The 14,240-nt window shown below is 29.7% G+C and overlaps 1 protein-coding gene across 2 annotated transcripts in view; it reads right to left on the bottom strand.

Moving 5' to 3' along the window:
- The window catches only part of LOC125075835 (ecdysone-induced protein 74EF), a 150,649-nt gene extending 138,677 nt beyond the window's left edge, over nt 1-11,972 (bottom strand). For both annotated transcript variants that reach the window (XM_047687632.1, XM_047687642.1), the window contains exon 1: nt 11,829-11,972. The gene's annotated coding sequence lies outside the window, so the exon portion shown is untranslated. The remainder of the gene's footprint in view (nt 1-11,828) is intronic.
- Nucleotides 11,973-14,240: the final 2,268 nt, after the last annotated feature.

The following is a 14,240-nucleotide window of genomic DNA, read 5'->3' as shown; positions in this document are numbered from 1 at the left end:
ACTGCTGAATTTTCTGACTTATGTCGTGGTAGTAGTCGTTTTTGACTTCAGAATCATTTTTACTTTAAATTTAAATTACTATATAAATAGCCTTTTTTCTGTTCAATTGAATCATTGTCAATCGAATTAGCTTTTTAGCTCTAAATATATAAATAGTTTACCTAGTTATGTTGTTGTTTTTGACTATAAAATATCTAAGACGGTTTCAGTCACAAACATCGTTGCCTAATATTTACTTTACAAACGTCAGCTCGACATGTTTATAAAATAAAATTTAAACTGTAAATAAACAAACCTTGTTTCAAATTATTATTAAATAATAAAAGTATTTGGACCAAGTACGCACATTAACAACGTACGAAGCTACCTAAATTTAAATTAAATTTTCTTCGTAACATAATTGCCATATAGCAAAAACTATTTATTAATAACTTACAATACCCAGCAGACGTGATCCGGTTTCTTTAGTATATATATTATAATTAATTTAAAATATGTAATTCAGTCATTTACTTCTTTAAGGCAGCGTTTGCCTTCGCATTCGCTCGACCGTTTATTCGTCGACGTTGCAAATATGGTCCAATTTCAAAAGAATATTACATAGAAATAATTTTTAAAATAGGATGATTTGCTTCGAAAAATACCTCCTTAACTAACTTACAAATTTTTGTCCAATGGATTTCAAAATTATTTGTAGTTCGAAAATCAAATTTTATCTTAAAATTAATAAATTTTATTTTAATAAAAAGGCATATTATTTCTTATAGTTTTACATATCCAGACCATCGCCACGATCCCAAAGAACTACTAGTTGAATAAATCGTTTTTATTAATCATACTTCACTACCAAAAACAAGAATGAAGCTACAAGGCGCTGAAAGCAATTACTTGTTAAGCGAGGTTGCAGATATTATTATTAATAGCCATATTTATTAGTTTAATGTATATTTTATGAAATAACACTTATTCATTCTGAATATATATCATATAACAGTAAGTTTAATTATATCCTATGTGTTCTGTTATATGCATTTTAATGGTAAGTGGTACCTTCGCCTTAGATACTGTAACTGCTGCATTGTTACCTCCTTGTATGTAATAATAATAATATCATCAACGCGCCATCACTATGGGATTTCAAAAGTTATACCCCTTATGACTTATGCGTGTGTTTAACACACATTTACAATATTTTTTCATATTTGCCTTTATGACTTTTCAGCGCGAATATACCAAACAATACTATTAATTTCTTGATACAAGTAATCTACACGAACTTCACTATATAAAGAGTTTTAAAAATTGATTATTTCGTTTGCATCGTTTTATTTTTTGTTAAAAATTGTATGAGATTTTCTTAATACGTTCGGGTAATATATTATACAATAATTATGTTACTTTGCTGATATAATATAAAGTAAATAACATTCTGCTAACGTTAAAGGCAAAAAGGTCAGTGGGATAGGCAACAGGCAACATATTATGAGAAAATGAATGACACACACATACAAGTCAACAATTATATAAAACCTCTATGCATTCTTCGAAAAATTTAATTATAGAATATTCATTATGAATGACCGAATATTGATTTAATTTTAAATGAAAAAAAAAAAACAATTAGTGTTGTATTTTTAAAATCTTTTTCAAAAATAGATGAGAGAATCTTTTTTTAAACGAAACTAAATGAAATATATTATTTTATTAGTACTTAAAATATTAAATATGTAATATTTTTAACCGTGTAGGTTCTAGTTTTTAAGTATCAAACTAAAATGTACTTAATTTATTTATGTACACATTGGAACAATACCAAACACTGATTTAAAAAATTATAAATTTCGATAACCACGTATTAATTTAAGATGAAAAATACGTTCGGCCACAGAGTCGTTTTGGCGCAATACCCGAAGCAGTACCCTAAGTGTAGGTTAACACTATTATTAAACAGATAATTAACGAGACGGTAATAGTAACCTGTGTGTCTGTAGCCTTACGCAGCGAGACCTTCAGGCCGATACCTGCACGCGGCCCTCGGATCAATTTGTGAACTTAACCTACTGATCATGACACACATTCGGCGATTACGAGCGCATGTGTGCGCGCACGATCGTTTCGTCCACGAATTTCGACGCCCCTCGACGTTCATATGTGTTTTTGGATGTGGGTCATAGATTCAGGCAAATTTTTAGATATACACAAAGCGAAATCTGTTCGATTTCAAATTCTAGTACAGACCGGCTGCGTTCTTTTTCTATTTAATTTCTTCAGCGTGTAATTTAATGAATAGCCGAATCTATATTTATTTAACGTTATTCAATAACACTTATGAATCTAAAGTCGTAACAGCGCAGAAACATAATAATGGTAGATATATTTAAACGAGTTAATAAAAATAATAACGTTCAAATTGATTCGGCGAAGGCGGAAAGAGCGGACGCCAGATAGATGCAAGGCCAGTCGTCAAGGTCTACGGAAATTATAATTAAACGAATTCAAACTCTATTCACACGTTATAATGTTGTTAATCGATTATATTTGAACGTAGTACTGCAAGACAATAAGTTGGGTGTTTTAAATGCAGCATTTTTCAGTAATAGCTAGAGATCAAGGTTGCTTTACGTGTACTAGTAGGATAAGGTCACAACTCACAGGTGTACGTAACGCAATAAGAGGGCATTACACGAAGTTTTCCCGCTCTAAGCTAACCATCTAATATTATTTAATTGATTGGTCTGTGTACTCTTTATTATAAATAGATTCGTAACTAATAATTGACGTTTAAAATTCAATATGGCGGACACAGCGCAAATTACGTTATTAAAATAACATTAACCAAATTGCTAAATATTCTAGAAAAAATACAAATAAAATTTTCCAAGGACTTGAATAATTTAAAATAAAAAAAAACTTATATTTCGTTAATAAAAGTGTATGTTAAATTATTTTGAATAATCATTAATAAATATTACCACTACGCATACTGCTTAAGGAATAAATAAAAATATACTTTAGCGTTGCAAACTTCCCGATTAAATAGAGTTCGGAATATATAATTGACATAATTTGTTGCCGTCCTAAATTCACTTTAATACAGTTATATGAGACGTTAGTTTAAATAATTACACGCAAAATTTATAATAAGTACTTATATAAAAATAACGGAGCAAATACTATTACGCGGATTATTAAAAAGTCGGTCACGGTCTATGGATGTCCCAAACTATTTTTTCATTATGCCCGACAGATCTCATTATAAGAACAATACACACGAGAGGGACAAATATACATATATATAGCTTTCATTTAAGTAAAAATGATCAATGTATTCAATTTAACAGCTTAGTAAATGATATAAAACATATATGTTTTCTAAGTTCTAACAAAGGGTAAATATTATTTAAATGTGTAAATATTTTAAACTTATATATTTTTTAAGATTTAAATATACATATTATATAAAATTTACAAAACAATTCAAATGCGTACTAAATCTCATTATTAAATAGGTAACGTCTGTATCGAATGAGTTATATGCAAAGTTACATTAAGAAATTTTATAACATGTGGCTCTATGAAACAACTTTGGCGCCAATTTTAAATAAGACTAATGGTATTGGCGAGCCTCTAGTAGGAAGTCAATACAACATCAGAGGGGCGGCGCGGGTGCTATCAAAGTAGGCCAAGGTTAACTGATGTGACCAGCATATCGCGACCTCAGAGATAGTACTATCGGTCCCACCTTTGGGTACGATGCAAAGAAGTGCGAGGGAGGAAGGGGGTCGAGCTAAATTGGACTGTCGAATATTTTCGACTCGAGCACATCCGAATTCTGCCGATGGATGACGACTTTGATATCATTAGTATTTTCATATAGATACGAGATCGTGTGATTTATTGTCTGTTATTGCCACATCAGCTTTATAAAATTAAAAATAATGTTTAAGGAAAAAGGGAGTATGTAGCTTTATAATTTTTAAGATGTGAAATCTTGTGACTGCTTTTTAAAATTGTAATAATTTATTTTAACAAATACAAACCATAATAAAAAAAGAAAGTTTGTTTTAAGCATTGTTCCCGGCATTCGTTAACAAACAAATGGTTATTGTGAGTTTTATGAGTCCATAAAAAAGTCAACATCTTTATGTTAACTAATTTTGTCAGGCAACCCTTTGGGTGAGCCCGTTATTCGTTGTTTTCTTTACAATATTGAATAAACTTTTTGGTTTGTTATTAATTGTTTTGTTTGAAATCTATGTATCATTCTTTGAATTTAACGGGTTATTATTTTAAGAGAGTTAAAAAGACGCGCTATGTAAAAAAATTGAATTATGTAAGTACATAACATTATCTAAATCTGACGTATCTGTCTGTGACTGTGTCTCGAAAATGTATCTCACGAATGACCTTAATCTTGTAATATAATAAATTGTTATTACTGATTGAATTGAATTTTAACAAAAGTGATTTACATTAAATGTTAATTAGTATTTTGACACATAATATTTATCTACATAAAGAGTATACATAATCTTTGTAATTGAGTTGTCATTTAATTTCTGGTCAATTAAGTGTAAAATTATTGCTTATTATTATTTAATAATTATTTTAAAAGCAGAACAAAAATCTGTTAAACCCCGAACTCAAATAACATTAGTAATATTTATAAATATATATTTGTTGATTTAACTGAAAATTTCCATTTTTTTAAATTAATGGTTAAAATCGTTTTAAAAATTTAATACATTTAATGTATAAAAACATAATTTTTTTATGAATTATTATCGTTAATATTTATTATTTATTTAAAAAAAAAATTATACATAATAATGTTTTAGCAGAATTGCCTCACTCGCAATCGTGTATTATCTGTGGACTGTGAGTTTTTCGCGCGAGTGCGTAACAGCGTTACAGCGCATCATAGCATAATTTGTGTCAAGGATTCTATATTGGAGAAAAATTTGCGAACCTTGACGCCGTTAGATTAGAATTAGGACTGTCCGAATTATTTATTTTACTACGTGGGTTTTATTTATTTAGATTTACAAAAAGAACTATTTCACGTTTTTGCACGCGAGTTCATTTATCGGGACCTTGATTGACGATATACTTACTAGTTTGCGTGCCGATATATTTTTAATTTAAAATAATAGTTTAGTATCGATCTATTTCTTTGTGATTACGGTTAATTGATATAGTAAAAAATAATTGGTGTTTATGTTATACTTCGAAAAAAGATTGTAACGAAAATGAATTTATAATTAATTTACGTTTATTCAGAAAGTATTTTTAATTTGAAATCATTTTTCACAGAATTTCACAGATAAGAAATAATAAACAAATTTAAAATATACCTGTAAAACCTTTACAGTAAAAGCGAAATTAATAGATTAATTATTTTTTTAAATAACTTTTATAAGTCTTATGATATATATTCAATTACTTAATTATGAGTTGAATTATAATTCGAAAACGAGTTTTAAAAAGTTTTTATTCATTTAGAAACTGGAATATATAACAATAAATTAATAATGAATAATTCAAATATTTATTGAATCTGTCGAACGAAAACTTTCAAAAAATTAAAATCGTATAACTAATATTTTTCACTTATACGTTTAAGCATGTGTTAGTAACGACTCAGTCATTTACATAAACATAAGCACAGATTACGATAACATGACATAACTTTCTCTATCATCTTCACTAGCAAACTTATATCTTTCTAATACAAGCTACGTCACTTTTGTATAATTAATAAAATGTGTATAAAATATATAAATTTCAAGTATATATGAAGTAAGAGCCGAGATGGCCCAGTGGTTAGAACGCGTGCATCTTAACCGATGATTTCGGGTTCAAACCCAGGCAGGCACCACTGAATTTTCATGTGCTTAATTTGTGTTTATAATTCATCTCGTGCTCGGCGGTGAAGGAAAACATCGTGAGGAAACCTGCATGTGTCTAATTTCAACGAAATTCTGCCACATGTGTATTCCACCAACCCGCATTGGAGCAGCGTGGTGGAATATGCTCCAAACCTTCTCCTCAAAGGGAGAGGAGGCCTTTAGCCCAGCAGTGGGAAATTTACAGGCTGCTAATGTTATGTTATGTAATGTAAGTATATATAGTATTGATAACATCTACACGTGTTATATATATTAAAAATAGATAACAGACACTAATGGTTTATTCGTATTGTATTTGTGTTTTTTTTTTCTTACAAATAATTGTAAATCTGTATGACTTTTGACATGTATGTAAGATTTGTCGACGTCGGATAAGGAGTGATAAAATTCAGTTTTTTTATATTCAATAAATTCATTAGATCCATATATTGAATGTATTTAATTAGTTTCAAACGTGTTACGTGTCGCTTATGTCTTTGTTAGCACCAAAAACCTTTGATCTCTATCTCGAAATTTCACACAAATTCTCTACACTTTTAGAGAGCGATCATTAATCATTGTATTCAACATCCAATAAGTTATAACATAATTAAATTATATATTAAAAATTGAAATTTCTCTGTTATTACTACTCGTGTTGTTATTTTTTTTTTATTTAAAATATAAAAAAAATAACAACACGAATACGATTTTTTTTCCGTAAATACATAAATTAACAATTAATTTACAATTAAAAGTAAAACAACATCCAAAAGGCTATTTGTTATTTTAATAGTGTCGCTATCACATATTTAAATCGATGTTAAAGCAACTAGACAGTCTGCCACGTAATAACTGTGACGTTTCACTTTCACTGCGCATGCGCACGGAAGCGCCTCGGATTTATCGTGTTTAATTTCATCAATTGTACTCACAACACATGTTTTTTAAAGATAATGATCAATGTGTGAAATAGTAAAATTAACATATTTTACAAAAAAAAAGTTTCCTTATAACATCACAATTTACTATAATATTGTTTTTATCTACGGCTACACTTTAGCCACATTGTCAATTAATATAAGACTATTTGGGAGATAATTTCTCATATTAATGCGTATATTTTCTCCTTTAACTAAGATCTAAGCTGGAGTCTACAGAGTCTAAAGTTCCTACAAACAATACACCAGATAGGTCCAAAGGTTCAGAATAGAACCTGCGACTTTCACATTGCTTGTCACCTCGAATACTTACGAGTATGTATGTTTACCTATTTTGTGTTAACAGAAGTAATAAAAAGCTATTCAGTAAAGACTTACACACAGATCCAGTATCTGTGACATTCATATTTCTATTCCTACGGAATAACTTCTTGACGAAAAGAGTTTGTAAATATTGAAACAGCTAACTATTATTTTTTTTAGATTTTTTATTATACTAAACCTTAAAGGAAACAGATACTAATTTTTAAATGATGCAACTTATAATCAAAAGATTAACTATATGTTTTCAACATTTCGGTTCAGTTTGGCTGTGAAAGAGCAACAGACAGACAGATAGACTTTTACATTTATAATATCAGTATAGATATTGAGAGAATAGTAACAATCAGTTGCTCAGCAAACAAATATATAATATACGGGGGAGATCGAGAATTTTCCATTTTAAAGTCGGTTAAGCTGACGTACGACCACACTCATACGCACAATTAAATATATGATTGTAACAAGTGAAAGTATAATTTGATAAATCATCACTATACGAGTATAAATACATCGCTTATAACAAAGAAATCGATTACTAACTGATGACTCTACAAAACGAAACGCAAGCAATTCTCACTTTTATTGAGAGAACAATAAGATCTAGCTTGCAAGAATTAATTAATATTTTAATACGATCTTTACAATACTGATGTGTATAATATATTTCATTTGGAATTGTACAAAAATAAATATTAATTAGTGTCCAGATTTATTTTATTATAACACCATAGAATATTCAATGAATACCGATCTTTGCTAAACTATTGTAATGTATTGATATAGTCTTTTTGTCTATTATATATAGAATTAGGTATACATATAAGTTTTACATTATAATACATTGGAAGTAAATGTTGTCTTAACTGTATTATATAACGGTGTGTTTATCTATTGTAAATTATGGCTAACAAACAGACGAACAAGTTACGATTAACATAATTTGTACTAACAGCCTTGTTGGTTTTCTGACTAACTTTTAAAGCAGATACGAAGACCCTAGTTTAAATAATTAAATACCGAGTTCTTCTGACTTAAAATTCTTAGGAGCCCGGAGTCCTGCGCCTGTGTCTTTCCACTCGTATTAAGAGAGAGAAGAAATCAGGATATTATAATGTAATCAATACTTTCAAAGACAGACATGTTTTGTGACGTATATATGGCGTTGGTATAGCTTCTTTTGTTACATGTGTACGTCATATTCAATACCACACTACTTTTGAACTATGTATGAGACAAACGTCCAGTAAGTGGTCGCAGTGTAATGATGATATTTAATTCGATATGGTCGCAAAATATGAATTCTTGTAACTGAAGTCAACAGCAACTTTAAAAGAAGAAATAATTCGGTTTGAAAAGCTTTCTCCTTCCATTTTAAATCTATGTTCTCTGCATAATTCATACATCGAAACTTTGTCGAATTAACGTATCCTTACCGAATTATAACAAATTTTACTAAATGTCACTAAGACACGGTTGTATAATTAAATATAAATATTTCACAGTGAATTATTTTAGTACACTGAAGTATTACCTACGTTTATTTTAAAACGCAACACATTAACATATCGACGTCTCGTTCTATCGCGCATAATATCAAGATAGTCAGATAAGAACGGTATAACAGAGGTTGTTTGTTCGACTCGTGATAAGGGCAAGGCCATTCATTGTCTGATAAGTGCATTCGTTATCTTCCCTTAGGACTTGGCTTTTCCGTGATTTCTGCATTAGGAAATAAGGTTGGAATAAACATGTTACGTCAGCCTCACTGAGACGATCGAAGCAGATTTTTTTAACTATTAAACCGACCACAGATTCAAACCGCAGTTATAACTGATAGAATGCTCCTAGCTATTACTACCCGAACGCTAAATAAATCAAATGGATCTTATGGCCTTATCCACGCTTTACTGTCTTCGAGACAAACCCAAAAACCGTATTCAATATTGGAGCATAATGTTCTTCTTGATTGTCAAAATCTACCCGATCCGATTGAAAGAAACTGCAGTTTTCCCAACACAACCTTTAATTTTTTTATATATCTATTCTCTAATTAAAGATTTAATTCTAAGAAAATAATACATTGTAATAATATTAAATCACTTTTGTTTTTACGATGTTATTATCACATAAGTTTTTCTTTACATTTCTCAAGTTCAGCGAATAGTTAATTCCATAAAGCCACAACACGCTCGTATAATCATTAATAAATAAATTTACGATGTTTAAAAAATAAATATTATTCAAGAAGTCTGTCTTTATAAGGATAATATAATATTATTCGATAAACAGTCGATATATCCTACTTAACATTTAAGTGAACTTTTCCATACATAACTTCAGATTATCAATGTATTTCCGCTATAGAAAGATATGATGTTTCCAATTTCAAAATAATGACATCAATACAATAGTTCTTTTTCTTAAATTTTAACAGGATGGGAGACGAGTATATTGACCATGTTACATCCACTAATAAGCATCGGATATATATTTAAAAAAAAATTTTAAGCCATCCGCTGACAATCATGGGAACGATGATGTTATATCCCCGATATCTGTAATTACACTGGCTCACTACCATTCAAATCAAAATGTATTACTCTCTAGCTGTATAACTTATCAGTGTTTGGTACCTACATAGAAAAAAACCCTCTCAAAATTTGAAGGATTAACGTCGATCTAAACTCATAACTCACACTTACTTATTAATTGTTTCAAATTGAATTCTAAAACGACAAACGTTAAAATATCGTTCGGTGCTATTGCCAACCCTAATAAAACATGCGTTAGATACTGCTTATCTAGAGAGGCGGCACCTTTATTACTATGCAGTTACGAGTACTTGATTTCAAGCAGATGCATTTTTATTATAGTTTTGACGCCACAACAACCGTTTTAACTAACCTTAAAGTAAATACCAGTTTCAAACACTTATTTAAAAGCCTTAAATAAACTACACTGATTAGAATTTAATTTATTTTATAGTATTTTCTTCTCTATCTTCTCTGAAAACCGAGATGCTCAATTGTTAAAAGTAATAATCGAAATTGGCAGGCAAACAATTCGTTTATGTAAAAATCGTGAGGACACCTGCATGTCTGATGAAAATTTGTCACGTGTGGATCCGCCAATTCGCATCGCAGTAGCTGGGAAGAGCGGCCGTCCCACTGCTGAGTAGTGGGATTGTTTTACGGGCTGTTTCTTTTATGCTTCTCAGAGTATATTTTGACTATATATACTAGGCATACATTTTTAATCTATAAATATTTCGCATTCAATAAAAATACCACCGGTTTTTGGGGTTATTTATCTAACATAAGTTAATTTTAGAAACAAGAGCTCTAAAACAATCAACATTTGAAATTGATTTAGTTTATTAAACAACATATAGTTATATTAAAACTTAAACTCTAGAAGTTAAGTTTTTAAATATGAATACATATATAATTTCATAAACAAATTCATCAAAATAATTTCTAATAACACGTAAGCTTTAAATTAATATATTAATTAATGGAACAATGTAAACGTGAAAAAAGAAACAATGTCGATGTTCGGTCAATGTCGGCAAAATACTTTGAAGTTTATAGTTACATTTAAAAGAGGTTTTCGCAGACTTATCCTAATTTAAAAATCTCTTACAACATCTAGAATATGAAATTGAAATTAAATTATATACATACATATATTACAGCGTCAATATATTATTCTTGCTATTTACTATGTCGCCAAAGATTTGTTTGCAACCGTTAAAATAAAAACCGTGTTATCTACTAATCAATAACAAAATCGTCGCTGTTTGATTGTTTTTTTTTTTACTATTATATCTTTATAAAGCACAAGCCAAATAAAAATAAGTCCAATAATATATTTTATCTTCGATAATTTCGTTCTAAAACTTTCTAGTTAGTTGATAATTTAAAGTTTCTCAAAATAATGATTAAACTATTCGAAAATATACGTTTTATAAAATACATAATTTAATTTAATGTATTTTTAAATATAAAATAAACGCAAAACACGATTGCACTACGCTTTAGTCGACAACAAGGCCAAATGTGTTCATTTTATAAAAATATCCTCTATAATGCTTTATCGAACTTTAATACACACAATTATTGTTCAATCTTTGGTGTATTTAAAATGTTATCTCGTTTATGTATATTATTTTAAAAAACTGTATAATCATTTATTATTACTACTTCACTGCGAAATTAAAAACAATTCTTATTTTTAGAAAATTCCGCGAATATAGTTTATCCAAAACGACGTGAAACGATTTCAGTAATCTCTTTGTAACCTTGAGATTAAAATACATATAAATAATACGATATATAAAAATAAATTCAAATACATGTCATTGGCAAATATAAGAAGCAAAATAATATAATTGAACTTCAAGAATTTCGAAATAAAACGCTTGGAAATACGGACTCTACCGCTCTACTCGCGAGGAATTGCCTCAGTAAAATTCCCAAATATAAATATATTTTATATCAATTACAAATAAAGTGATACACAAAACTAAAGAGACAATTAAAAACAAAACCAGTTAATCACAGTTCTTTGTTGTTCAACAAATACGAGACGAAATAATCAAAACATGTCACAAAATATGCCAAATTTATTGATAAAAATCGATAAACAATTGTAAGATTATATCGAAAAAACTTACCACCATCCAAAATGCAATCCAAACGTTAAAAGATCCGTGTCCACAAACACAAAAATCTCCGTAAAATAATCATCCAGCACGTAACACTGTGTCACTGATCACACACACGTCTTCCCCGCTCGGCGGCTGTCAAGTCACTGAACTGCCGCCCGCCTCCGTACCGAGATGCGAGTAACTTATCATGGAACCCTGAATTTTAGGAATCAGGTCAACTGGGTATTGAGGCAGTGTCCTTTCGTCTAAGAAAACCTATTGGATTTTTTTTTTTTATACCCAATACTGATTATAAAATTTCGAACGTGTCAGTACTTGATTTCTATGGAGAGATTTTGTAATTAGCAGTCGGTGTGTCTATTGTTAATTGTTATGCATTATTTTAAATACGATTGTGTAATTAATTGTATTCCCTGAATTGTTATTTGAATTTATTAATGTTTATTTGTTTCGATAATTTAATTTAAAAATATTATCCCTTTATATTGAATCTTTAAGTTTATTAAATGGTTATTAGTGTGGGAGTCGCAAAATTCACCAATCGTCGGAATAACCAATTATGACGTTATTTACAGAGCTCAAAATAATTATTTATTTTTATCTATAATATATAATAATAAATCAGCTTATCGTATTAGTCTCTTAAAAATAACTTTCACAGCAAAAATGCTTTAAATAAATAAAAATCGAAGCCCTGCACACCTAAAATATAAATTATAATATTTTCACTTGTGTATGACTTCGTAAACAATAAACTAAATAACAAAAATCTCGGAGGTATTGAAAATTAAGTCTTAGGATTTAATATTCTAGTTTTAGCTCTACATCGTTGCTCATAATAATTGTTTTGATATGTAAATGTATTGTTAAAATTATTGCGTAATATTTTTCTGTACCTACAGTTTATATTTGGTACATTTATTTAACTGGCTATTTTCGAATCGAGATTTACATAGCGATAACAAATTATTTCTAATAACGTAATACTCATTTTTATTTTTATTTTAAATAGGATTTCAGACATACAAAAAACAAACTGTTTGAAAGTGGTCACCACTGCCCCACCACTGCATGCAATTTATTTCCACTGTGACAAATGTTAACCAATCCTTACCGTCAATACACTAACCTTGGAAATTAAGATATGAGGTCCTTTGTGCTATTAATTACATTGGCTCACTAGTATTTTTATGCAGAACCAAGTAATACAAGGTATTTCGATATCGCGGCAGAATAATTGGTAATACAGCCCTATACAGGTTAGCTTAAGGCCATAGTGGTAGCCTATGTAAAATACCCCTTATCATCAGGCAAATATTAATAATTTCACGTTTTTTTTAATGTTTCTTGTAAAAGCAGAACATATCTAAAACATTGCTGTTATAAATATACTTATTTAATTAAAAACAAACACTTTATTCTACTCTACATGCTCTACATATATTTTTATTTGATTTGGTGATTTTTCAATAGTTTTTAATTATATGAGATCGGCCCATTCGAGCAACTTTAAAAATGTTAGCAGTAAATAGAATTATAAATATAGAAAATATTATATTGTTTATTATAAGTTATGATTAATAAATTTAAAAAGTATAAAGTAGTTCTATTTAAACCATTTCAACTTTCCCATTGTTACATGAAAGAATTGTTCGTCTGTGTTGGTATCTGTTTAATCTTGAAGAGCATTCAATTAGACGAATAAAAGCTAATCTAGCATCAATTAAATAAAGATTACGAAGATCGCCGAAGTTTACCGACAATTTCCCACGTTCGACGATGTTTCCCGACATTTTCCGATGGAAGCCGACACAAACCGATGCTCTCCTACTCTCTCAAAAGCTTGGTAGAGAGGCGACCTACGTCTACAAGTGGCCACGATACTCGACGACGACGTTTGCCGACTATTGCCGAAGCTTACCGATAAGTGGCGGCCGCCAGCGAGGTCGTGGTGCGGGAAGCGCGTCACTCAAGGTGAGTTCTTTTCCCGCCAAACTACGTCAGTGACTTTGTATTGTGTTGCCATTTTTAATTAAATGCCAAAGATAATATATCACCTTCGATGCAATGTGGGCATAATTTGGATGTTTGAATACATTTCTTAACATTTGTAATGTAGCAAGTGTTTATACAGTGAGTCAAAATACATTTTTGAACCATTAAATGATCTTTGTTGAAGCGCCATCAATTCCATTTCAAGGCTTCTGACTGTCTGAAACATCACAATTATTATTAAAGAGTAACCGAATGCCCCATTGCGACACGGCGTACCTGTCTCTCTACTTATCACTGCGCGTATTATGAAAATGAATAGATCTGAATGAACACATATATTTTATTAATGATGAGAACTTGGAAAATTTGTGGGAAAAGTGTTGCTATATTTAGAAAATTTTTATTTGTTTGCTTGGGAAAATG

The sequence above is a fragment of the Vanessa atalanta genome, chromosome 2, assembly GCF_905147765.1.
Source record: "Vanessa atalanta chromosome 2, ilVanAtal1.2, whole genome shotgun sequence".
Classification (NCBI taxonomy): domain Eukaryota; kingdom Metazoa; phylum Arthropoda; class Insecta; order Lepidoptera; family Nymphalidae; genus Vanessa; species Vanessa atalanta.
This window is presented reverse-complemented; position numbering and strand designations above follow the sequence as displayed.